Source organism: Balaenoptera physalus, assembly GCF_965194825.1.
Source record: "Balaenoptera physalus genome assembly, chromosome: Y".
Classification (NCBI taxonomy): domain Eukaryota; kingdom Metazoa; phylum Chordata; class Mammalia; order Artiodactyla; family Balaenopteridae; genus Balaenoptera; species Balaenoptera physalus.
The window spans coordinates 5,752,558-5,779,283 of record NC_138904.1 but is presented as its reverse complement, the minus strand read 5'-3'; the positions used below and the strand labels follow the sequence as shown (position 1 = coordinate 5,779,283).

Sequence of the window (26,726 nt, the reverse complement as noted above, 5' to 3'; positions counted from 1 at the left end):
GCTCAAGGGATCTGACTGCCTGCCTGAACTCAATCATTCGGTGACGGGGAGAGCTAAGACCTGAACGCAAGTCTGTCTGGATCCATCCACTTCATGCTATGACCCACAAATACAGAAGACAGTGATGGATGTAATTCCTAATGTTGGAGAGATGCAATATATACGTGTAATAATACGTTACATATTGTTATTTCTGCTTTCCTTTGACTTTTGGAACTTTTCCCAAAATCACAGAGACAGTGGAAGATGAAAGATTCAATCTAGGGTCAACGTTTCCTCTGCTCTTGAAATGTTTCTAGAGCTAATCTATAATTGTAAGATGGCATACTACCCGGTTTGCCATATTATGAAAAACTTTTGAAGTCAGTAGGCTTTCTGGACTTACTGGATGTAAACATTTAGAAGCAATTACAAAAGAATTAGGGTATCAAACATTTTAATCTGATACTGTTTATTTTGAAAAGCAGATTCATGATGGTGGAGTGAGTATAAATTTCAACTGAAGTTTGCTTGTGTTTGGGGTAATTTGGCTCTTCCATGGGGCTGGCACAGGGAGAAACAATCCCTAAGAAAGCTTCCCACTGACCCACACCATTTGTTTTGAATAAAACTCAAGCTGGAGAGCTTTCTTTCTCAAAAACGTTAACTTTCCTAATTCCAATTATGTTACAGCCTGGGTTTAACAATGGGTATGAAGAGATTTATATCTCATAAATCAGTTTCATGGGAGCCACTAAGTTACCGTTTTTGGATGATAAACTTCCTCCATTTGGTCAAAATGGACATCACTATGTAAATAGTTGCTTCTCTGATGTGTCAGTGAGTTCCCAAAAGACTTTCCTGTCTCAGTTACTCAGGGTACTTGCACTGTCAAGTCTTTATTTAACCTGGACTCAGAGGGTATACCTGGCCCAGTTCACAAAGTTTACATGAGAACACAGGCACAAAAAATGAGTTCTAATACACAGAGTGGTTTCAAATATTGAATAACTAATAGAATAAGGGTACACGGTGATCACAGCAGAATAGGCTTGATCAAAATGACATCCATAGCAGACAACAGGTACAGCCATCCTGTTGTACTCAGGTGGGATAACCCTGGGATTAAATACATCTAAGGAGGCTTCATCTCGGCCCAGATCTGAAGAAATTCAAAGAGGCAGCTGAGTTCAAATTAGTAACTCAGATTTCAGTAGAAAGTGTGGAATATAGATGCTTCCTGTTTCTAAATTGGATTGAGATGGGTCTACATGTGTTAATTTGCTTCAGGATATTACCTAAAAATAACAAGTGAGAGAAATTTGCACACCAGTAATAAAATTCAGTTTGCTTGAGAACTGAAGCACTGTTCCATGCTTCACATCCTCAATTATTCCTAAACAGCTGGCAAGGATTTAAAAATCATCAAAGGCATTTATTAATAACAAACTCCATGTCAAACACGGATGGATTAGCATAGCTTTATCTGTGTTTTCATTTTACCACCATTTTTGTGGTTGAGGGAGAATTGACACATGCTGAAAAGCTGTAGAGAGTTTAACAGTGGTACTCATGAATGGAAGAAAAAAGTTCACACACAGGTTCAAAACACAAAGTTGCTGACGGACAATACTGCTCTCTCACATCTAACTAGAGACACAGAAAAACAGATGGCATTACTTTTCATACTAGCTATCATCAACGTCTGATTTGCTGTATTCTATCACGTGGCCAGATCTAGGCCATGTTTGGAATTTGCGAACGACTGAAAATAAGTGTTCACTAAACAGGACTTGCGAAGTAAAGTATAATAAGCCTCACAATGAAATATTATGCATCTGTACAAAACAGAAGCATCAGATCTTTATATATGGATATGGGTAGACAGTAGTGTTCGTTTACATTTGCATAAAGAAAGCAATAAAAGTAGTTATTCATAATGGTTGGGTTGGGCTGAATGGAGGAGAGAGGAGAGGGAGGGAGGGAGACCCTCTATAAATTTATTAAAAGAATTAAAAAGTTTATTTACTTTTGGCTGCGTTGGGTCTTTGTTGCTACGTGTGGGCTTTCTCTAGTCGCGGCGAGCAGGGGCTGCTCTTTGTTGTGGTGTACAGGCTTCTCATTGCAGTGGCTTCTCTTGTGGAGCACGGGCTCCAGGTGCGCAGGCTTCAGTAGTTGTGGCACGTGGGCTCAGTAGTTGTGGCTCCTGGGCTCTAGAGCACGGGCTCAGTAGTTGTGGCACACGGGCTTAGTTGTTCCGCGGCATGTGGGATCTTCCCAGACCAGGGCTCGAACTCGTGTCCCCTGCATTTGCAGGCAGATTCGTAACCACTGCGCCACCAGGAAAGTCCCTATAAACTTTTTTATTCTTAAATAAGTTCACTGTCTTTCCTGTCCAGGGCTTTCCAGTCATGGTGTCCCTTAGATCCAGATATTGCTTCAGGGCTCTTAATGTCCAGGAACACCTTCCTTGAATGTTCTGGCTAGATCTGTTTTCCCAATTGTAAGTCCAACTATAAAATGTTCGTAGAGCCCTGGACTTTTTCTTCTCCGCAGTTGTTGTTAGTGCCATAGTGTGTGTGTGTGCGTGCGTGTGTGTGCACACGTGCCCACATGTGTATGATCATTTATTTGATGCTTCTCCTCCAACACTAGGCTGTGAACAGGGTCTCGGTCTTGTAACCACTGAACCTTCACCGCCTGACACAGTGCTTGGCTTTGAGCAGTTTCCAATCCCTATTTCTCGATTGAATAAATGGCAGTATGTCGACATCAATCAACCAATACAGACACATTGTCAGTTATTGCCTATATGTGCTTTTTTGTTTACCTGTTTTATTTGAAAAATACAGATTGCATTGTTTCATAGGAGAAATTCTTCAGAAACATTCCTCATTTAGTCTTTTTGTGTAATAAATTTTATCAAAATACTTTCTGCATTGTATTTAGAAAATTTCTGTTCTTATAAAGTTTTCAAATTTATTTCCATAGAATAGAGTAAAATAAGTCCTTCAGTAATTTGTTTAATCTCTGTTATTTCTTTAATTTTATTTCAAATTTTAGATTTGTGGTATCACCAACTTTTAAATTGTATCATCTACTGACTTCATTTTACTCATTTTCATCAAGAGTCAGTACTGGATTTATGTTTTATCATTTTGTCTGCTTTCTAATGTTTAATTTCATTTTTGTACTGTTTTTTATTAGTTTTATATTTTTTTATTTTTTAATTCAGACTTAATATTTTTTAGAGTAGTTTAAGGTTCATAGCAAAATTGAGGTAATGCATTAGTTTTATTTTTAATTGCTTTTTCTAACAACTTCAGTTGAATGTTCTTCACATATTTTTTTTTTCTATTCCATAATTACTGAAAGTCATTCAGTTTCTTCTGAGCACGTTGTAGCTATCTACAAGTTTATTTTCTACAAATTCTGCATTTTGAGTTTTCAATTTCTCTTTCACTCAATAGTTAAGACACAGATTGTAATTTATTTTACTTAAAATTTTCAGGGTGCTTCTTTTTTTTTACTTTCTATTTTTGTTATTGATTTCTCATTTTATTGTTTGTGATGGAATATGGTGGCGGTTACTATTTCTACTCACTGTACTCTTTTTAAGTTGTGTGTGTGTGTGTGTGTGTATTTAAGTGTGAGAATCTTCTGTTTTTAATAGGCAGATAAATTATCTCGTTTACATTTATTTTTTAATTGACATATAACATTACATTAGTTTCAGGTGCACAACATCATGATTTGATATTTGTATATATTGCAAAAAGGTTACCACCATAAGTCTACTTAATATCCATCACCACATAGTTACACATTTTTTTTTCTTGTGATGAGAACTCATACTTATTGCTGTGACAGATATATTTGCTATTTTTTCTATATTTCCTTTTATCTTTTAGTTTTTGCTCTTTAAAAATTTTTCACTATATATATATATATTTTTTTGGATAGAGTTCTGTTAATGGTAATGAAAAGGAAGGTGGTTCTGGGGTATTTTAGCAAAAAAAAAAAAAAAAACTGGTATTATGCCCATGTACTAATCAAAAAGAGCTAGAAACTATTACTCATAAGGCTGTAAAAAACTTTACAAACTATTTGAAAAGGAGGCTAATTTACACTTATCTTTTGATCCTGATATTCTGTTTTTTTAAAATGCAACTTCAATAATGATGAACCTCTTCTCTTATGTAAAGAAGAGAGAAATAGCCACATTGCCTTTTGATCTTGGTAATAATTCACAAAGATTTCAGAAAGAAATCATTTTTAGGAAATATCTCCAAGCTTTTTAAGAATAAGCTTCATGTTTAAGGGGGAAAACAGGTTTTAAGCTTTTTTTTTTCTTTAAGTTGCTTATGGCTATGTCTAGATGAACATAATTGATTTTTCAAGGGAAGATTCTGACTTTCTGCCCTGAGACTATTTGAAACGTGCTATGTGAGAAATTCTGTACAGAAATTCATTGACTTTGACAGAATTTCAAATTGTTTCTTCTATCATGATAGCTCATCAACTGCTTTTCCTTTATCAGAATTGAAGTATTTTACCATCAAATGGTTCTGCTTAAATTCCTCTTTTAGACTAAGATTCCCTAAACATAAAATTCATTTAGCATAACACTGTGCTTTGCTGAACCTATTGTATTTCCCCCCCTGACGCTAGTAAAAGAAAAATAGAATAGAAATGAACCTCAAGGACCATACTTTTTCAATAGAGAATCATACTTAAATGTAAATGCTCATATATTTTTAGAATCTTTCATTTTCATTGAAAAACTTTTTCAATGAATTTTATCTTTAATAGCTAAAGAAAATTTTAATATCTCAGACACTCTTTTGGTTTATTGGTTAAAAATATTTAACATGATCTTTGATGTTGGATATGTATTTTAAAATGCTTACTAAAAGAGGGCTTCCCTGGTGGCACAGTGGTTGAGAGTCTGCCTGCCAATGCAGGGGACACGGGTTCGAGCCCTGGTCTGGGAGGATCCCACATGCCGCGGAGCAACTAGGCCCGTGAGCCACAACTACTGAGCCTGCGCGACTGGAGCCTGTGCTCCGCAACAAGAGAGGCCACGATAGTGAGAGGCCCGCGCACCGTGATGAAGAGTGGCCCCCGCTTGTCTCAACTAGAGAAAGCCCTTGCACAGAAACGAAGACCCAACACAGCCGAAAATAAAAAAATAAATAAATAAAAAATAAAAATAAAAGGAATTCCTTTAAAAAAAAAAAAAAGTTTACTAAAAGAGAAATGGCAGATTATGAAAATGAAGTCAAGCAGGACCCTGTGGGTCCTATTCAGCCTCCATGACCTTCCCCGAGTTCCAAAGGGCAGGTTAAAACAGTTGCCAATCAGGGAAGGGAAGCTGAAACCCCCAACAAATGAAGATGAAGCGTTCTTCAGAGACGATCAGGAGACCACCTGAGGCCAGGTTAAAGGAGTGCAGGCCCTGCACACACCCTAATCTTCTCAGCAACCCCGCCCTTGCACCACTGCTATAAAGCTCCTCGCCAAACTCCCCTGGGTTGGGACACACAGTTTCGAGGGCAGGGGCCCGCTGTGTCCCCCTTTGCCTGGCAAGGCAATAATGCTATTCTTTTCTACTTCACCCAAACTCTGTCTCCGAGATTCAATTCAGCACTGGTGCACAGAGGCTGAGCTTTCGGCATCAGAAACAGCAAAGCATGAGGCGTCTGGCCCCAGTGCTAACAGTAATTCATGGCATATCCAGGGCACGTTACTCGATTTCTCTGGAATCATCTTTCCTTGCAAGTAAGAGTTTTAGGCAATGATTTCTCAAGTCTCTAATGGGCTGAAGGGGGAATATGACACCACCAAATACGCCTGTTTGGCATGAGGATTATCTTGAGGCTGATCATTTTTAGGAAACAGCAGACACAGGAGAAGCTCTGAAAACCCGGGAAGAAGTTACCCTTTTGTAAGAGGCATCTGCATTTACAAGGGAAACCTCCATCTGTAAGGGTGTCTTCCTTTCTGTACCAGGAAGAAAAGGATGGCTCTAAACCTCAAGAGTCTGATCAAGCGAGAAGGCAAGGACTCCAGTTTGCACAACCACCTCACCCTTGTTTACTGTGTTCTTCCTGGTCCCCTCCCTTACCTGGCTCTCTTCACTCCAACACCTTCTTTTGTCTTTAGCTGGAGCTGGTACTTAAGACGGTGGCTTGGGCCATTTCAGGGAGTTACTCAGTTTGCCTGGGTATCTCCCCTGTATATGGGAGGTATACACGTTATTAAACTTCTGTTTGTTTTTCTCCTATTAATTTGTCTTTTATTACAGGGGGTTCTCAGCCAGAACCTGGAAGGGTAGAGGGAGAATTATTTCTCCTGACCCATGGGGTCTAAATTATAGAAGGAAAATAGGTTCCATTTCTGTAAAACACCAGAGTTTCAAATGGTTCTATGATGTAAATCAGTGTGGACTGGGGTCAAAGTGAGAGTGACTTCAGCTGATGAGGTTGCCCTTGAAGGACGCTGAAATGAGATACATGGTCACCTCCACATCTCCCATATTTGGGGTAAGCTCTGATGTGGGGCTGCCCGCATCGTCAGGGGATGCGTGTCCACCGACGTGATGAAGACGGCTCTGCTCTACTGACAGGAGGCGGGGGTACTGACTCCAGACTTTATTATCAGCGATGAAAAGAGGAACTCTAGACAGGGAAACGGAGGGAAGGAAGCCCCTGGAGATCTTGCACTGGTGCCTGGGAGTCTGCAGGATGCAAGCAATTTGCCTTTCTACCTCAAGGGGGCTAAGAGTTGTGTTATATTTAACTAAAGAGCATTGGGAAAACTTTAGTCTTGTAAGATTAAAACTGGTCATATTGGCTTAGCCTGAGCTAGAGCTTACCCCAACCTTTTGTATTGCTTTAACTTTTTGAAACACATTATGGAAATGATTGAAATTAGTAGATGTGATTGTTTCAGTATTATTTTAATAATTATATATATTATAGATAGAAAAATAAATCAAGTGACAGAAGATTTTTTTTTTCCCTTGAGACCCCAATTGATGCTGTGTACATTTGCTCACAATTCCAGATAAGAGCATCATGATATGTGAAGAAGGGTAACGAGCTCCAAATGGAGAGAGCTGTCTGGACCCTAATATTGTAACTTATATTGGACCAGACTTCCAATATCAGTGGCTACAGAGACACTGGTCTCGGTGAACAGATGAATAACCCTGTCATCAGCCCCAGTAAACACACTGGCAAGAAGAGTTTATGGAGACTGCGTAAACCTGCTGATGGCAGTTCTTTCCGGCCCTACGCTCACCGTCCGTAGGGGCACCGATGTCAGCACGGTGGTACCGTGCCCAGAGCGCAACGGCATCCTTGACTACCAGCCACACAGGAGGCGGGTCCTACACTAGCATCGCCTTCCTTGTTTTGGGGGGAAACAGACAATAGCAGCAAGTGGACAGAGACACTGTTTCACAGGCAGTCTCAAGTTTAAAAAGCCATTTTCCGGATACACAACAAGGTCCTACTGTAGAGCAGAGGGAACTGTATTCAACATCCTGTGACAAGCCATAATGGAAAAGAACATGAAAAAAAAATGTATATATATGTATGTATAGCTGAGTCACTTTGCTGTACAGAAGAAATTAACACATCGTAAATCAACTATACTTAAATTTTTTTAAAAAGCCATTGCCACACCTAAAAAAAAAGCCATTTTCCATTACTGCCATTTTACCATTTTTATAATGACAGTGGTGATTATCACCAAAATGTCCAGTTTAGTCTGTAGGCATGTATCATTTCAAAAGCTTGAGTTTTAATCTTAAAAGACTGAAGTTTTCCCAATGCTCTTTAGTTAAATATAACACAACTCTTAGCCCTCTTGAGGTAGAAAGGCAAATTGCTTGCATCCTGCAGACTCCCAGGCACCAGTGCAAGATCTCCAGGGGCTTCCTCCACTCTGTTTCCCTGTCTAGAGTTTCTCTTCTCATCACTGATAATAAAGCCTGGAGTCACTACTCCCCCTCTCCTATCAATAGATTTCAGGTTACGGTGAAAATTCATCACGTTATATGTGGCCAATGTGCAGTTATGGAAAAATGGGGGAAACGGACATAACAGAAAAAAAGTCATCTATTTTCTTCTTCTCCAAGTCACTGATGACAAGAGGTCAAGCAAGAAGTCAGTGGACATATTTCCAAGCCCAGAAATGGGAGAGAATTCAGAGCCCTCAGAAATTATTAAAATGTATTTGCTGGAATGATACTCTAGGGTATAAACAATGACAAAGTTTTTTGAATGTGAATACAATGATTTTCTTCTCCAAGGTAATGGCCAAGATGTGTGTGTGTGTGTGTGTGTGTGTGTGTGTGTGTGTGTGTGAGAGAGGGAGAGAGGGAGAGAGAGAGAGAGAGAGAGAGAGAGAGAGAGAGAGAGGGAGAGAGAGAGAGAGAGAGAGAGAGAGCGCGATGGGCTTACTGGTGTTACAATTTGCCTGAGCCTCCCTGGAACCTAAGTTAGAAGCCAAAAAGCAGGATCAACTGTTAGATCAGAAAAAGAAGGTGCATGAGTAGTAGGGATAAGAATTACTATACAAAATTTAAAGGAGTCCCGAATGAAAGCAGTTTTTCCTTCTCATCTTTGTTAAAAATAACATTTTTTTTCCACCTACAGACTTTGATCATCCTTGGGATTTGGAACAAAGAATAAAAATATTGGGTTTCTTTAAGGTTTGTTTAGATACGCAATCAAAATGACATTTTCTCTCATGAAAAGTGTTTTTCTAACCAACACACACATTAATAATTTAAGATCACTTCTAACCAATGCTTCATTTAAAAATTAATTGAGAAGAAACAGGTCTCAAAAGAGAATTCTCTGTGAGCTGTAAATGCTGGTACCGGTAGACTGCACACGTTGGAGTTTGACAGCATCCCTTTGAAAGGCATGTTCTAACTGGGCTTTTTAACTTGCTGGAAGCAAACACATCTCTAAACTAAGTGTCTATAGCATTTACTGTATTGCACACATTGACGAACTATAAAAAGATAACATCATTAAAAACTGACTGAGGGAGTAAAACATATGTTACATTTCTAAGATAAAATGAAAGTATGGGAATTGCAACATTGAAATGAAAGTATGAATTATGTTGGAAAATGTACATTTTGATAAATGTTTTAATTCCTTCAAGTGGTTACAGGTATAATGATATAAATTGCACAAACAAAAGATTACTATTTCTTAGAGCCTCATGAATCTAGGGAAGGAAATCTTCAACTTGGTTCAACCTAGAGTAAAATTATTTGTTTATATACTATTTTTGACAAACTGAAGAAATTAATGATCTTTAATCTAACACAACTGCTGTACCAGGAACCAGGATATGTCTTTTAAAAAAAAAAAATCACTTAGTAAAGTAATCCTGCTCATGATAAAAAAGCATCCCCTTTCCCTACACCTACCATTATGTACGTCATTCCAAGGAACAAATACTGTTGAAAAATCAGGATTTTAGTTAACCTATGATTCTGTCTCGCTAACTCTAAGCTTGTGTGTATAGCTATTTTTCTTGATGTATTATCTTGAAATAGAGACTATTAACTTTCAGCTTTTCTAGCTTTCTTATATTGATATTATACCCTCTCCTCTCCCATAATCCTCACGATTTAGTTAAATCAATAATTTTAGTAACTCTTTAGTTATATAACTTTAAATTTTGGCCACTACCCAAATCCATATAGAGGGTGGCTTATGACCACCACTTCAGCAGATACGGATGTAAATTTTCCCTAAACCTTCTCCCAAGCCCCCCCTAAAAAGTCCTATCACCTCTCCTTTGCTTGAATCCCACCACTACTGATATCGTCCATGTTTATTTCTGGAACTATAATTGTATTTTCTGTGCCTAATAGGTAGGTTAATTCTAGGCACTGAAAAATCAGTAAACATGATAAACATCAGCATTATAAATATTACTTCTGCACCAGACAATTTTTTTTATCATATGGTATTTTTTTGTAGAATGTATCTTACATTCTTAGGTTCATAACTATCTTCCTTTTCTTCTTAATTTCTGTGTATTTAAAAACTCTCCCGTGTTTCCTGATCATATACAAAAGGATACAGGATATTTTTTCCTTCCATAAACTACAGTTCTCGCTCTTGAGACCCCGGTCTTCTGCTCCAAACACAGCTGCTTGTCACCGACATTAACGTGCATCACTCTTCTATGTTTAAGTTTCTTAGATTACAAAGCTTCTCTTCTCCTGATTTAGTCATTTTATTGAAGCCCATACTTGGAAAGGATTAATGGAAGGTGGTATCTATCATTACATAACAACATAACAAATAACCCCCAAGTTTGAGCAGCTTAAACAACGATCATTTATCTCATACAGTGTCTGAAGGTCAAAATGTGGAGGTCGCCTAGCTGGGTGGTTTTTGCTCAGGGTCTCTAATGAAACTGCATTTAAGCCATTGGCCAGGGCTGCAGTCACCTGGAGGCTTGACTCTGCCAGAGGATCCGCGTCTAAGATGGCAAGCAACAGGAGACCTCGGTTCCTTGCTGGCTGTGGGCAGAAGGTGGTAGTTCCTCACCACAGGGGGACCCTCCCCAGGGCAGCCTCTTCCCGGGGCAGCTGGCCTCCCCCAAAGCAAGTGACCAACAGACTCAAAAAGACCAAGATGAAATGTGCAATGCTTCTATATAACCTAGATTCGGAACTCACACACCATCACTTCTGCTTTGTTGGGTTAATTACGAAGCAAGTCACTAAGCCCAGCCCGGGGGAGGGGATCAAGCTCTACCTTCTGAACGGAAGCATCAGTGAATCTGGGCACACAATTCTAAAGCCAACTTATGATTCTCAAATCGATCCCCCTAAAACTGAGCTCCTCTGCTGAGCTTATGATTAACCTCTCTATCCAAAACTGTATTCCCTGTCTTGACCAATAACTGCTCCCCTCAGGACCAAGGGGAGGAATATCAAAGAAAAGAGGAGACTGGGGCTTCCCTGGTGGTGCAGTGGTTAGGAATCCGCCTGCCAGTGCAGGGGACACGGGTTCAAACCCTGGTCCGGGAGGATCCCACATGCCATGGAGCAGCTAAGCCCGTGCGCCACAACTACTGAGCCGGCGCTCTAGAGCCCACGAGCCACAACTAGGGAAAGCCTGTGCGCAGCAACGAAGACCCAACACAGCCAAAAATAAATAAATAAAATAAATAAATTTATTAAAAAAAAAAAGAAAAGAGGAGACTGAAACCAAGCAGGGTCCTGAGGGGCCCTCCCAGGTACAAAAGCCTATCCATGTCCCCATTTCTTGTTTGCAGGAAAAAGGCTCCCACCTCCTAAACCTTCCCTGAGTTCCAAAGGGCAGATAACTAATTAGGGAAGGGAGGGAATGCAGAAACAAGGGAGGAGGAGTCAAGAAACAACAGTGCAGCAGTAAAGCAGGGTCCTGGTTCCCCCTCAAAGGACATACATAACAATATATCTCTGAGTTCTTCTACAGGAAAAAAGGTCCCCACCCAGGCGGAGGATGGTAACTTCAGGCTGAGCACAAGCACGTGGACCCCAGACTCGCTGGAACCAGAAGGCTGATGACTTGAGATTCCCAGAACACCACCCAGTTACCTCCCCACCTGCCCATCAGAGGAAGGTTTCACACCCTGCAGCCCTCCCCCCAAATGTTGCCTATAAAAACTCTTCCCCCAAAACTATCAGGGAGTTCAGGTCTTGTGAGCCCAAGCCACCCATTCTCCTTGCTTGGCTCTTCAACAGACCTGTCTCTGCTCCCAACTCCCAAGCCACCCATTCTCCTTGCTTGGCCCTGCAACAGACCTGTCTCTGCTCCCAACTCCCAAGCCACCCATTCTCCTTGCTTGGCTCTGCAACAATCCTGTCTCTGCTCCCAACTCTGACACGTGCGTTTGTTTGGCCTTACTGTGCATCAGGCACACAAACTTGGGTTCAACAGCAATTCATTATTCCGTCCTACTACTTCAGTGGGTACCACATTATAATTTGAATACCATTTTCGTTCAGAACAGTGCAGGTATTGTGCCATCGTGTTTTGCGAGGAAGTCTTGCGTATGAAAAGTTTGGCTTTGATTCTGTTGTAAGTTTTCTGAGTTGTTTTGCTTTGCTTTGTGTCCTGTCTGGATTTAAAATACACATGCCATTGATTCTGGTAGTGATGTGCTATGAACCCTTCACGAGCAATGAACTTGCAGATACTGAATGCCGCTTACGAGGGGAGAAACACAGGGTTAGGTTCCTGAGAGCCTCTGGTCACAACATTTCATCAACTGATCAATACATGTGTGATCTTGTTTATTCTGTGTTTCTTTGGAAAGACACCTTATTTACCACATATTGTTGATTCCTTAACTCTGGACTCACAGCAGTGTAAGTCATGCCTGAACGAAGTCTATGGAGCGCACGCATTTTCTCCATAACGCACACCACGGGCTTCTTGTGCTCAGCGACATCAGATAGCACTACAGCGCTGCACATGGGGCCACTGTAAACGGCAACATCACTGAAATAGACCACAAGGACGCCAAAACAGGGCACTAAGTAGACCACAAGTGCAGGCTCATGTTTACAGTGTGGGAGCTGAAACAAGAAGACACAGTGTGTCTTGCCTGACCCAGCTGGGCAAGTGTGTGTCTGGTGACACAAATCTTTCACCACCGTGTGCATGTCCACCAATGCCTGTGAAAGAAGTGCGAGCACTGATTTTGGGGTTACATGTAAATTTTAGTGCAGACACAAAATTTTGAATCAGATTAAAGGTATGTTTTCTTTCTTCTTGGTGCTCAGAAATTTCACAGTGAGGCATACGGTAGGTCTATTTTTATTCACCATGCTTAGCTTTCAGTGGGGTTTTAGGATGCAGGCATATCTTTTCTGTGCACCGTTTCTTTGACCTTTCCACCTCTCTGTTTGCTCTGATCATCCTTTTGGAAACATATACTAGTCACGAGTTAGAAAGGTAAACGGGAGTAGTGGTAGGAAGAAGAGAAAAATGTTTGTGAAAGATTCCAAGGAATGAGGAAATAGTTAAAACACTAATGAGAAGGGGATGGTAATGAGATTTCAATGGAAGGAACGGGTAATCATATTAACGATTAAAGAAAACTTTTATTGCTTCCACGTGTCAGGCAAGGAACCAACGACGCTGTATGAAGGCATTAACTGAGTTCTCCTTTACAGCCCCGATCCGCAGACGAGGGAAATCGGGCTGAGAGAAGGCGAGGAATTTTCCCAGTGCCCCACACCAGCCAGCGGCACGGCTGCACTGGAAGCCAGGTCTGTCTAACTCCACCGGACACGCACTAAACTCACTCCTTCTAGATTGCGTAGGGGAGCAAAGCTGGCCACCCCCAAAGCATTGCCTCTTTGGCATGAGGATTATTTCTAGCCGAGAACAATCAAGGCCCGAAAGACTCAAAAGGAACGTCTGACCTTCCCCTAACTGCATGAGGAATGTAGACAGAGGAGCTGCCCCAGGAAGGGAGCCGTCACCCTAGATAACGATACTGTGAACTGGGTGTGTAGGTGGGGAGGAACCCAGCAAAGTCTGCCTGTTACAATCCCTCTCTGTGTCCCCCTGTCTCTGCAGGCCCAGCAAACACTTGCTTACAAACACTTGCTCCTCCGTCTCCATGGCAACTGCCTTCCTCCCCTTTGAGGTCCCAAGCCACTACCCCAGCAGGCTCTTTTGTCTTAACTGAAGACGTATTTAAGCAGAGGGGTTCTGCCATTTTGGCGAGTGACTGAGTTTTCCTGGGTCTCTCCCATGTATACATGGTATTAAATTTTGATTTTTCTCCTGTTGATCTGTCTCAGGTCAATTTAATTCTTACACCAGACAGAAGAGCCTGGAAAGACAGAGGAAAATGTCTTTGCTCCCGACAGAGGACACAGGTCCTTCACTCGCATTCCCCACACAGGTGCTGCACAAACACTCTGGTTTGATTCCCACCTCAGAGAGCTCCTGCAGGTGTGTACTGCGAATACCCTCAGAGTAATCCCTTGAGGGACTCAGCGTAACGTACTCAACAACTCACCCTTTATGGGATCCTTTTTTGTGTCTCACTTTTCCGTTCACCTACCAGGCTTTAGACAGCACATCAGCACTACATTTGGGGGTCATTTTAAACAGCAAAATCACTCAAATAAGGCACGAAGTTCCATAGCATGGCACTAACTAGACAGCACAAAGGACACTATTTACAGTGTGAAAGCTGGAACAAGAAGGCAGAGCATCACCTGCCCAACCTAAGCTGGGAAACCAAGTGTCAGGGACTCAAATTTTTCACCACAAATTTGAGGTTACCTCTGCAGAAAGTTACCTGTACTGCAATCCTTGCTTTGGGCTCTGCTGGTGAGAAAACCCAAACTAGATCAGTGTTACTCTCAGGATTCCAAACTAGATAAATGGAGACAATAATTCGATGAGGGCTGGACTGAGCCTAGCTCGGCCATGGCTGTGTCCCTTCTGCCTGGTCCAAAACCTGGGCGGGTGTAGGTCTCAAGAACTACTATTTTTTATTCAAGTATACTTTACTTAAATATTACATTAGTTTCAGGAGTACAACATAGTGATTTGAGAGTTGTATAGATTATACTCCATATAAAGTTATAATAAAATATTGGCTCTATTCCCTGTGCTGTACATCACATCCTTGTAACTTATTTATTTTATACCTAGCAGTTTGGACCTTTTACTCCCCTTCACCCATCTTGCCCCTCCCCGTGTGATAACCACTAATTTGTTCTCTGTATCTGTGAGTCTGTTCCTGTTTTGTCATATTTGTTCCTTTGTTTTATTTTTTTAGATTCCACATATAAGTAAAAACATATAATATTTGTCTTTCTCTGTCTTACTTACTTCACTAAGCATAATACCCTCAAGAATGATTTTTCAATCAATCATTTGCAAAAAGTGCAAATGACTGATAGTCTGTTTCTTTGCCTATCCATACCTTTCTTTTGTGAATGTGAAACTACTTCAGCTCAAAATTTAATGTGAGAGATCAAACAGGTCAGTACAGAAGCCCGCTGACCATCTGGCTGACTTTTTAAACACCGCAGAAACTATGATTTGAACACCAAAGTACCTCTGACTGACAATACTGAGGCTCTGATGAGAGAGACAAGCATCGGTGGATTCTAAGGGGTCAGGGTCAAGAAGAGTGAAGTCATTTTTTTCATATCAGAGGACAGAGTTTATGGAAAGATTGGTGATGGCATCACAAGTATATTTCCTACCAAAAGAAACAAGTGTGTGAGCAGACGACTGGAATAAAGTAATCTCGCCAGAGCCTACTGTACTTGGTCAGGACGCGTCCATGCTTTCCAAGCCCCGGGGGTTTCTGCCGTCCCAGTGTTTTCACTTCCTTCCCCCCGACGACTCCTTCTCTGGGGGGATGTGCAGCCTTCTTCCGTCACCAGCCTTTAAAAGTGGATGTCCCCACTGCTCTTCTGTTCTCCCCATCCTACCCAATTCCTGGGTAAGCCCGCAGATGTGTCTAACTCCTTCTTCTACATGACTGACTTCTAAATTTATTTATGACTTTATCCTGATTTCTAGATCCATATTTCAATTTATCAACAAGGCACCTCTACCTGAACCCCCAACAGAGGTCTCACATTCATTAAATCCTACCCCTGGCTGATTCCCTCTCTTCTACCCGCTTCCCCACATGTGCCATCCTTCCTGTGTTCCCTGCTTGGGCCAAGCTGAGGAAAGGTCATAATACCTTAGTCTCGGGACAATCTCTGGCTTAAACCATGGACTTGCAAGCGTTTCTAGTGGCTGTCGTGTTCATGACGTAGTGCCCCCATCCACAAGGGATATGCTGTAATAATCACAGTGGATGCCTGAAACCAGGGATAGTACCAAACCCTATAGGTACACACCTGTACATACACACCTATGATAAAGTTTAATTTATAAATAGGCACAGAAATTAACAACAATAACTAACAATAAAATAGAACAATTACAACAATATATTGCAATAAAAGTTATGTCAGTGAGGTCTCGCTCTCAGAATATCTTGCTGTACACATTGAATGCCTTCTCCAACCTAACTAAGCACTTATCATGCACAGTGGCCGTCACCTTTGCAGTCTGAGGGACAAGAGCCAAACGAGCACAAATTTCTTTTTCCTCCTTCACAATTTCACAGACAGAAGTTTACTTCTTGCTGTTGATCTTGGCAAGCTCAGCATATTTTTTTCTTTATTGAGAACATTCACCATTTTGCTGAAAGGAAGCACTTCATGGACGCTCTCTGGCATATGTGAATTGCCTGCACCACTACTCTTGTGCTTTGGGGCCATTATAAAGTAAAATAAGGGTTACTTGAACACGAGCGCTGCCATGACACTCAACCTGATAACTGAGGCACCTACTAAGTCACTAACGGGGATTCACTGAAGACAGGGATGATTCCCAGCCGGGGAGAAGGAGCAGGATGGTGAGAGATTTCCCCACACGACTCAGAGCGGCATGCAATTTGAAACTCATGACTTCTTTATTTCCAGACTTTCCCAATTAACATTTGCCGACCTTGGATGACGGCAGGTAACTGAAACCTCGGCAAGAGAAACCAAGGATAAGAGGACCACACCAAATCCTACCAAATCACGGTACACACCAAATCCTACCGGTCACCACCCTAGTGAACCAGACCTTCTGAACATGTGCCTCTGTGGGGATGTTCAGAGGCTGCACTGGACGAGCCTCTTCATTCCTCTGCCCCCACACGTGCACGGCACTTGTGGTCGTCTCTTTTCTGCTCCCCAAGGCTACCAAGGCCTTCCATCTCTATCCCTAGTCCATCCTCTGTACTGTTAACGGAACAGCCACTCGAGTATGTGAATATGGCTGTGCTAGTCTCTGGCTCACAATTCCTCCTCAGAGGTTGCCTATGTCAGTAAGGACGAAGTCCACATGGATTTTCATGGTGTAGCGTATCTTTCATGAACTGGCCCGCTGAAGTCCTTCTCTTGCTTGCTGTGTGCCTGCCCATGTGTTTCGTGCCGTCGGCATACTTAGTTATCTCAAAGTCTCCGGTCCTAGGCCCGTTCCCATGGACACTGCAGATATGTCTCCCGCCATCTTAAGACGCATTTCCCAGGCCAACTCTTTCTACTTAAGGCTTAGCTTAAAACTCTCTCTTATGGACCTAGAGATGATCATACTAAGTGAAGTAAGTCAGACAGAGAAAGACAAATACCATATGACATCACTTATATGTGGAATCTAATTAAAGAAAAAAGATACAAATGAACTTATTTACAAGACAGAAGCAGACTTATAGATATTGAAAACAAACTTACGATTACCAAAGGGGAAACGTAGGGTGCGGGTATGAATCAGGAGCTGGGATGAACACACAGGACTATATATAAGACAGATGACCAATGGGGACCTACTGTGTAGCACAGGGAACTCTGCCCAACATTCTGTGATAATCTATATGAGAAAAGAATCTAAAAAAGAAGGAATATACGTATATGTATAACTAAATCACTTTGCTGTACACCTGAAGCTCACACAACATTGTAACTCAATTATGCTCCAATAAAATTAAAAAAACAAAAAACACAGCTGTACGTGAATTTCTCTGTGACTGTATATCCTCATATGTTTTCTCTTCACCTTAAATATACCGGCACTGAGTACTTATCATTTTGGTTTTATTTGTTTTCATAGGAATCATCCCACTAAAGACTATATTATCTGGGGACTTCCCTGGTGGTCCAGTGGTTAAGACTCTGAGCTTCCACTGCAGGGGGCATGGCTTTGATCCCTGGTCAGGGAACTAAGATCCTGCATGCCGTGTGGCATGGCCAAATAAATAAAAATAGATGCAAAAAAAAAATCCATAATGAACAAAAAAATCAAAATTAAAAAAAAAAAAGACTACATTATCTGGAGAGAGGACCTTTCATCTTTCATCTTAGTTTTTGTTGAGTGTGCCAAGCACACACCTACTATTTTCTCAGAGGAAAATAAAAAAAAGGGGATGTTGACATTTTTCTCTCACCTTGAACTAATGTCTGACCTGAAATACCAAAAGAAGAGTCTGTCTTACTGGTAATGAAAGTATCTTTAGTCCCTCAAGTTACTTGTGTTGATTAAATCTAGCACTCTCCATCCACACTTCCTCTTCAACCTCAGATCAAAACACTCAATGCAATAAACAAGTTGTTTGGAAGATTTAATGTGGCTTCCGCAGGCCCCCAGTTAGTTTCCAGACATTAAATTGGGGAACTCCTGTTTAATTTACATCTAGACTTAGTACAGGAGTCACTGTGGTAAAGCAATCATTTTTGAAGACCCAGGAGTTCAAACGGAGCTGGGTTTCCAAAACATCATTAACGATGAGACACGGCTACAGCACTTCCTGAGAGTTCCACACAAAAAGGATTTAGAGCAGTTCAAACAGACTCATCGCTTCTGAGCTTCTGTTAGGAAAGAAAAACACAGACAAGAGTTCTTGACTCCCTTTACCAAATCTTTTCTGGTGATGAGGTCACAGGCTCATGAAGATGCTCGACTCAACATCACAGAACAGAGAGCCTAGGAAGTCAGGGCTGGTTGAAAACGAGACGCCTGAGTGTCTACTTGACGAACGTACTTATCACCAAATTGGGATTCTGAGAAAGTTCACTTTTGCTTCATTTGTTTTCCCGCATACAGTGGAAGGAGAGCAGCCTCATTACACATAACAAACGCATCAACAAATGCAGCTGCAATGACTTTAACGTGTAAGGACCATAAAGCCTGGACACAGAACTTGGTTTCCAAGCCTGGAATTTCTGACGAGAAGTTCCTCTCAACACTTGCCAACACGTATTCATTTTTTGTAACTCTCAGTTTTATAAGGAAAACTGCTTCTCTGTGCCCTTTCCGGCCCAGACTAACAGCAAAGGAATCGTGATAGCATCAGCATGGAAGAAAGAGTACAGTTAATCATGTACAAAGCAACTATCCAGCCCTGAGAAGCACTGGGCTGTCTGGCTGAGGCGAGGAGTACCTACGGTCGGCAATATTCCATATGACAATGATCTGGGTCACCAAAACAAGTCTATTTTAACGGTTTAAGTCTATCAACAGGGGAAGATTTTTGTCTCTTTACTTTTATTTTAATGACCTTTTGAGGAAAATATGTTAACTAATACTTTAAAACACAGCCCCTTCTCCCCTTTTGAGTCTCTGGTGGGGAAGGATGGGTGAATTATATTCCACACTGGTCAGATCACGGGGTATGATCACCACTGGTCCAGGTAAAGATCCTCTGCTCTTTATCATGTGTTTCTTTTCATCACTATTCCTCACCCCAGTGTTGGAAACTATGCAATATGTTTCACAGGAGTTATTTGCTCATCTGTTTTTATGAAGTGTGTAGCGTTTTATGTGGGTTTCATGCTTATGTAAATCATATTGATATAGATCCCATTATATGTTCATATTTTCACCCCAAACTGTGCTTTTAACTTCTATCCAACTTTTTCCCTTCATTTGCTCACTGAAAGAGTGGTAGCTTCTTCCTGAAGTCACAACCACAAGGTTACCTTGAAGCTTCTGTATTCCCTTTTAGTTCTGCCATGAACTCTACAACCACAAGGAATTAGACTCCCCCAACAAACTGAGGGAGAAGTGGATCCTTCCCTCGTCACGCTTCCAGATGACAACACACCCCACCACATACCTTGACCATGTGAGACCCAAGCAGAGGACCCAGCCAAGTCACGCCCAGACTCTTAACCCATAGAAACTGGGACCATGTTTGAAGCTGTTCAGTGTGTGGTGATTTGTTACACAGCCACAGCTAACTGATACAATTTCCTATAGTGACTTCAGCCTCCTCAGAATCAACTCTCTGATCCAAAGACAACCTGGTGGAACAGAAGCACAGAAGCTCTTTGCTTCCCTTGGTCTTCACGGCTCCCTGATACACCAAGGTCTATGACCCAGGCACCTAACTCTCTTGACTATGATATCAAGTTTACAGCTCTGGGTTCACAAGGTTCAACTGTTTTGATTCAAATCAGTGACTTTGAGCAATTGACTGGCATTGTTTGTACAACAGTTATTAGAGCACCCATCCCATATTTATACAGAGAAGTTTAATGAGATCATTCATGGACATCTTCAAAGCACCACTCAGCACTTAACAAGCACTCACCAAATAGTCGCCGTTAGGGTCACTGCAGTCTAACTAAATTTAATGAACGGGAGTTTGTGTGCCACAGAGAACACCAGGTTCTCAACAGTGTATGTTAAAGCTAAATGAATAAACTGAAAGAAATAACAATATTGTTTGCTTGGGAGAGATGAATTGAAGGAAAATTATGGAATCCATCAAGACCTTCCACTTCTGGACACAAACAAGTGACTGGACTTTGTTCTCCCTCGACTTTTTGATTTCAAGTCTAAATCTGATTTCAATATTAGGTCTCCGCATGTTTAGTCTTAGGTGTCTAGAGCATCATGGACCAGAGGAACCTTCTCCTCCCACTGGAGGGGATGGAACAGTGACAGGCAGACAAACATTTCACACTGAGCCTCGTCGGCCACTTCATGTTATCCTGGAGGAGGTTTACCTTGTTGCAAACGCTTGAATCTCAAAATGCAAAACAGAGGAGCAGAAAAAGGGCCAATTCGAATGCCTCCCTGAATTATGTAAATTTACAAAACAGTGTTTCGTCACATCAAAAGGAGCTGCATACCTGGAACTTTTCACCGTGACAGCTGCAGACAAGACTGGCCTCTTTTCCCTTTCTCCACTTCCAGGGACATGAAGCATCTTTCATCTTTTCCTGAAGGATCTTTCATCTTTTCCTGAAGGATCTTTCATCCAACAGTAGCCACTTCCTGTTCCGACCCCTGAGCATGACTCGTTCACCCTGTGTTTGCAATAAACACACATTTTCATGAGCCCTTCAGTTCTCTAATCTCTCCCAGGGTCATGCCAAACAGAACCACAATGAAGTCTGTTTAAGAGACAATTTGGAACACGAGAATACATTTTTGACATAAGACTAACCTTGCCATGAAGGATGGTGGTGGCACAAACTTAGGAAAGTGGTTTCATACTTGGGGATTTACAAGGAACAGCAATGCGGGGGGAAAGAGCCACTCTCCACACAGCAGCATGATGCGAAGATGGAAAACGTGGACAGATCAGAGGGGAAAAAAGTGTATTCTGCTGGAGAAAAATTATAGTATCACGTAGGGGACGGATCATGATGGCTCTTAGGGCAAACATGGGCCCCCACCTAGTTTTGTAAATAAAGCTTTATTGGAACACAGGCACACCTAGCTGCTTCCATGTCACATATCTCTGGATGCCTGCTCGCTACCCCAGCAGAGCTGAGTAGTTGAAACAAGGACCGTACAGTTCATAAAGCCTGATGTATTTACCATCTGACCCTTCACAGGAAACTATACTGAGCCCTGCAGAGCAGGCAGAGCACAGGGATTTTGGAACCAGGGAGAGATTCAGATTCCACCTAGTAACTGCATCTTGTATTTTTGGTATTGTTCACAGGACTCAAACAGGTAGAACTACATCTAGCCCAGAGCATTAGAGGTGCTTACCAAATGGCAGTTATTTTCCCATCCCCCGTGTAGACAATTCAACAACAAGCAAATCACCGTGTTTCCAAACCTCTCACAATGGGTATTATTTCAGAGAAAAGTAAACATAGCAAAAGACATCATGAGTCAGTGCGCTTCTGTGTGGATCAACTACATATTTTCTATATAATATTCACCAAAGTTCAGCTGAGAATTTCCCAGCTAGGATTTAATTTAATAAATTACCTTCCATCAGGATGGTAGGTAATTTATTAAACATTACATTTTCTGATAATTTTTGGAGAAGAAAATTTATTGAAAATTGGATCCCAAATACAGGTAAGGATATAATGGAAAAGCAACGTGGATGGCCTACTATTTATACCTTTAGGTGAACGGGATCCTAAGAATATTATCATGGTCCTATGAGTTTTATCTTTGGTAATTCAATTCTAAGGTACAATTTAAATGGAATAAAGGTGACATTGTTCTTGGAACAAAGGAAAATGGCAAAGTAAAGATAACTAAAAAACTATAAATAGGTTGGAAAGGGAAAAAATACCAAATGTGGGTCAGGCTTTAGACTTGACTTTTATTTTTTGCTACTCTGAGCAACAGAGGCCGGGGTGAGCTACCAGTTCTTCTAAAAGCGGCCCTGCATAAGGTCATGCAACAGCGTCTGTTGTTTCCACCCACCTCTGCCCTCCAGGGCTTCTCTTGTACCCCTGTGTCTGAGCATCGACACCCAGAAGACGGCCCTGCCTTTGCCACACCTCCTGCCCGTTTCATAAAGCCACCTCCTGCTTCCTGGACTGAATCCAGCTGTTCCTCCCCAACTCACTCATCCTCGGCCCCCACCTCTTCTACTTGGGGATTCATGCTACTCCACGCTGTTTCTGGTCCCAACGATACACCTTAAATAATATTCATTTGCCTAACCTTGATCTTGGTGGCAAATGAAAGGGGCATTTCTGTAGCACCTGTCACCAAAGTGTCCAAGAACTCTGTGAAGCCTGGCCAGCACGGAGGGCATAACATCTACTCAAAATCTCCAGCCGGTGACAAGGCAGAGCTCTAGGGTTTCCTTTGCAACGGGGTGCCAGCCCAGAGTCGCTGGCTGGGGAGTCCGGGAGTCAGTGTGAGGGACCGTGTCAGGCCTGGCAGTGGTCCTGCCCCAGCAGACAGCCAACAGCACCACGCGGGTGGGTGGGTGATGCCATCACTGGCCCACTGGAAGAACTCCGGTTGGACGAAATAAACATCATTGGATTAAACAGCCACTTGGATGATGGAACTGCCACAAAGAGGTAGCTCTGTGGGCAAGAGCAGACTTATTGATCCGAAACATGTGTTCAAATCCTACCGCTCAACGTACCAGAATGTGTGTGAACCAGCACGTCCGGGATGAAGACATCAGTCTTGGCTTCCGTCTTGCATATGTAAAATTGCTCCAGGAATGAATAGCCTAGGCTGTTTGTGTGCCAGCCTCTTCAACTGGGATCAAGACACAAAACATCGTTGCTGGGTGAGGAAGATGAGGTGCCCGGAATGTGAAATCTTCCAGAGAGTGGGGCAGGAGGAGAACCAGGCTGGTGCCAGAATACCTGCAAAACAGGAAAAGGACAAAGACTTAGCAGCAGTTTACATCTATTGCCTTTAGGTCTCTGACCAAGATCCCTGGAAGAACTTTTTCCTTCAAATGGAAATTTACCTCTTTGAATAGTCCCTTGAAAGAGGACCTCTAATTAGCAGAGAGTCTGCTGATGGGGACCATTTGCAATAGGGAGGCAACGCCCTTTGCCATAAATATTGAAGAGATTAAAAAATCGAATAACAGTAAACACACACCCCCCTCCTTAAGAAAATAAAAACTTCACGGAAACCCCTTTATCCCATCGACAATGAAGCTTGGCAGGTTGCTAATTAGAACAATTCAATTCAACAATTCAACAATTCTAATTCAACGTGTACATTTAAGAACATGTTCAAGCTGCAGTGATTCAATTTCGCAAAACGCGCATTCCATCAGGGCTGTTTGAGCGTGGCCTCCCCCGTGCCATGATCTTAGAGAAACCGGATTTGATTTATGAGGACTCGGAGGAGAACAGTCAGGGTCCACCAGGCCCCCCCCGTTGTGATCACAGAGGACTCCTCGCTCTGTGGCGGCCACACGCACAGCCCTGGGACGGGTCCTCCAAGGGTGACGTGGGTGACAGCAGTTTGGCTGCTGTGTCTACATTGATTTTTTTTTTCTTTTTCATAAGAAAAAGGAGACTCACTTTTTATTTGGAAGTAAAATGTCTTTTTCCCTAAAGAAAATGACTTTTCTTTTTTCCATCTGTAACAATTCATTTATATCTCCTCAGAATTAGAGTTTTTGGCAGGCTTTCTTTACTTGCAGAAATACAAGACACAGAGAGTCTGCTATGAAATAAATAACTGAGAAGAAGCCAGAGCACACACGCATCGTCTTATTCCCCAAGACCCTCTCCGATGAGATTCATAGGCCCCCTTGGTGGATGTGGGTCTCCACTGGGAAAGGTCTACTCTTCTAGTCTCTGAAAACCATCCTGCTAATTCAAGGAGTGATTCGCCAGGTAGGTTTCAACTGGAATAAGCTTATGGAACATTTCAGATTGTGTCAACTCTGTTGCAACCAAGAGATCAAGAAACAGAAATGAGAGTGATTTCTCCGCCTTGACAGTGGGATGGATTACACAACGGATGATAGTTAATTACTTACATAGTGCATAAGGATTCTGCAGCAGCCATGCCAGTTCTCTACATGGTAAATCAGGACCAAAGACTGTTTTGTATCGTGGATAACTGGCTGTATTCACAGAAAAGAAAAAGATCTCTTATCTCAGAGAACCACCTGAGAGGAGCTGGGTTCTGAAGGACCTAGGGACCAGCTGGCTAGAAAGGAAAGTGTGCGGACCGGAGTTGCGAGATCAGAGATGCCAAACCTTTCCACCTTCTGTATGCCCTGTAGAGGCAGGCTGGGCTACTTTAGGATGGAACCCTAACTTATTTTTGCATGACAAAGAGAGCACTTCTATTTTCATTCAAAAAAAAACTTACCCTATGTGTTAGACTGAACAATTTTAAAAAGAAATTTACTTAGCTGGCGTATAGTTGGACACTTCTGTTTTGTAGAATTCTACATTCTAATGTAGAATTTATCGGCCCCATGGCTCAAAGGTTTCCAGGTAACAAAATGAAGGTTCTTAAAGAAGGAGGCAGAGGGAAGAGTCAAACCCTATACCCTTCCCTCTGTGGGTCCCTCGGCCACAGGCTGGGGGAAGAAGAGACGTTTAGTATTGGACCCAAACTTGAAAGTGGGTGGGACCTTTCAATACCAGAAAAACGAGACTTCATCACAAAAAAGTGAGACTCGTTTCCATAATTAGAAATGTCTGGAAAGCAATAAGGTATGGTCAAGTTGTCTTTAAGGGTTAGGAAAAGGTCCTTAAGATGTAACGTGTGACGGCAGCGTTAGAGAAAGACAAAGTGTCTTCCTCTGCGTCAGTTCAGAACTGCACAACCCACGAGGCTCCATTTTCATCCTAGGAGACCACAGGCACACTGCTTCTCTATCTCCATCGAACCAACTTCTCCAAGCAGCTGGCAGTCTCACTGCACCTTACCCTCTGCGTCATCAAGCATTACCCCATCCGCTACTCTATCCAGCAAAGAAACTTGTTTCCATTATCGCCCTCCAAAGAGATTTTTGAAATGTTTTTCTCCTAATCACACCCCCTGATTGACTAGCCTTACAATCCTACTCCTGGGCATATATCCAGAGAAAAACATGATTCAAAAGGACACATGCACCCCAACGTTCAGAGCAGCACTGTTTACAATAGCCAAGACGTGGAAGCAACCTAAACGTCCACTGACAGAGGAATGGATAAAGATGTGGTACACGTATACGATGGAACATTTCTCAGCCATCAAAAAGAATGAAATCATGCCCTTGGCAGCTACATGGATGGACCTAGAGATTACCATACTAAGTGAAGTAAGTCAGACACAAAAAGACCAAGATCATATGATACTGCTTATATGCGGAATCTAAAAAATAAAATGATACAAATGAACTTATTTACAAAACAGAAACAGACTCACAGACTTACAGAAAGAATTTATGGTGACCGGCGGGGCGAAGGGTGGGCGGAGGGATAGACTGGGAGTTTGGGATTCACATGTACACACTACTACATTTAAAATAGATAACCAACAAGGACGTATGGGAAAAAATACAAAGCAAAACAAAAAACACCCCGTGAAATTCTAATACCATGGATATCCCTGCATCTGTTTATATATTGTATTATGTCATGCTTTATACATAACATAATAAGATTTCTTCCCACTCTCTGTCCCCAAGAACGTTTTCTGAGGATGCCTGCCTTAGGCAACTCCCTGACTCCCTCTGCCTCAGGTAAAATAAAGAAGTGAGTCTGGAGTTGGTGGTTTTCCGTGTTGTATACAAAGGAGGCATAGGGTTGCACGGGGTAGTCTCCACGACCACCCAAAGGAGTGCCGGCGAGGCACCATTTTGCCCATCAGCCACAAGGGCCACCATCCACCCACCCCATGCTCTGCATGCACACAATGGAGGGGGCCTTCCAATTCAACCGCAGCAGCTCTGCTGTCATAGGTCTCCACTTTCGGGTTCTCTGCTTTATGCCAGTTTATAAAATTGCTTCAGGGTTTTAAAAAAAAAGTGAGAAGTCCTTTTGTCCCAGTGTACCTGAATGGCCCGCACACTTTCAGCTTCCGGCTCTGTTTAATCAGGTGACAATGCCTAGGTGAATTTTACTAAAAAGGCAAGTATGTACTCATAAAGCCTCAAAAACGTTGGTGGGATCCCACCAGACAGGGAAAATGTATCCTTTGTGGGGACTGTTCTGCGTGCCCCTCAAGTCACTCCCACTGGCCCTTTGCTGATAAGCCCCACTCCATTCACCCCTGGAAGAGTCCTGCCACTGATGCATATTTATAGCTTTATATATATTTTGGAAAAAAATTGAACTTATAATATAGCATGTAGCTTTTCTGGATTTCATTACATTTCAACTGCATTCCATTCAATGCACTATAATGCATTACATTTCAGTGCTAATTGAAATTAAAATATGA

The 26,726-nt window shown here is 42.0% G+C and overlaps 1 long non-coding RNA gene across 8 annotated transcripts in view; it reads right to left on the bottom strand.

Annotated features, from left to right (window-relative positions):
* Positions 1 to 20,838, bottom strand: part of LOC309653452 — a 249,713-nt gene extending 228,875 nt beyond the window's left edge. For all 8 annotated transcript variants that reach the window (XR_014259171.1, XR_014259172.1, XR_014259173.1 and 5 more), the window contains exon 1: positions 20,732 to 20,838. This is a non-coding gene — a long non-coding RNA (uncharacterized lncRNA). The remainder of the gene's footprint in view (positions 1 to 20,731) is intronic.
* Positions 20,839 to 26,726: the final 5,888 nt, after the last annotated feature.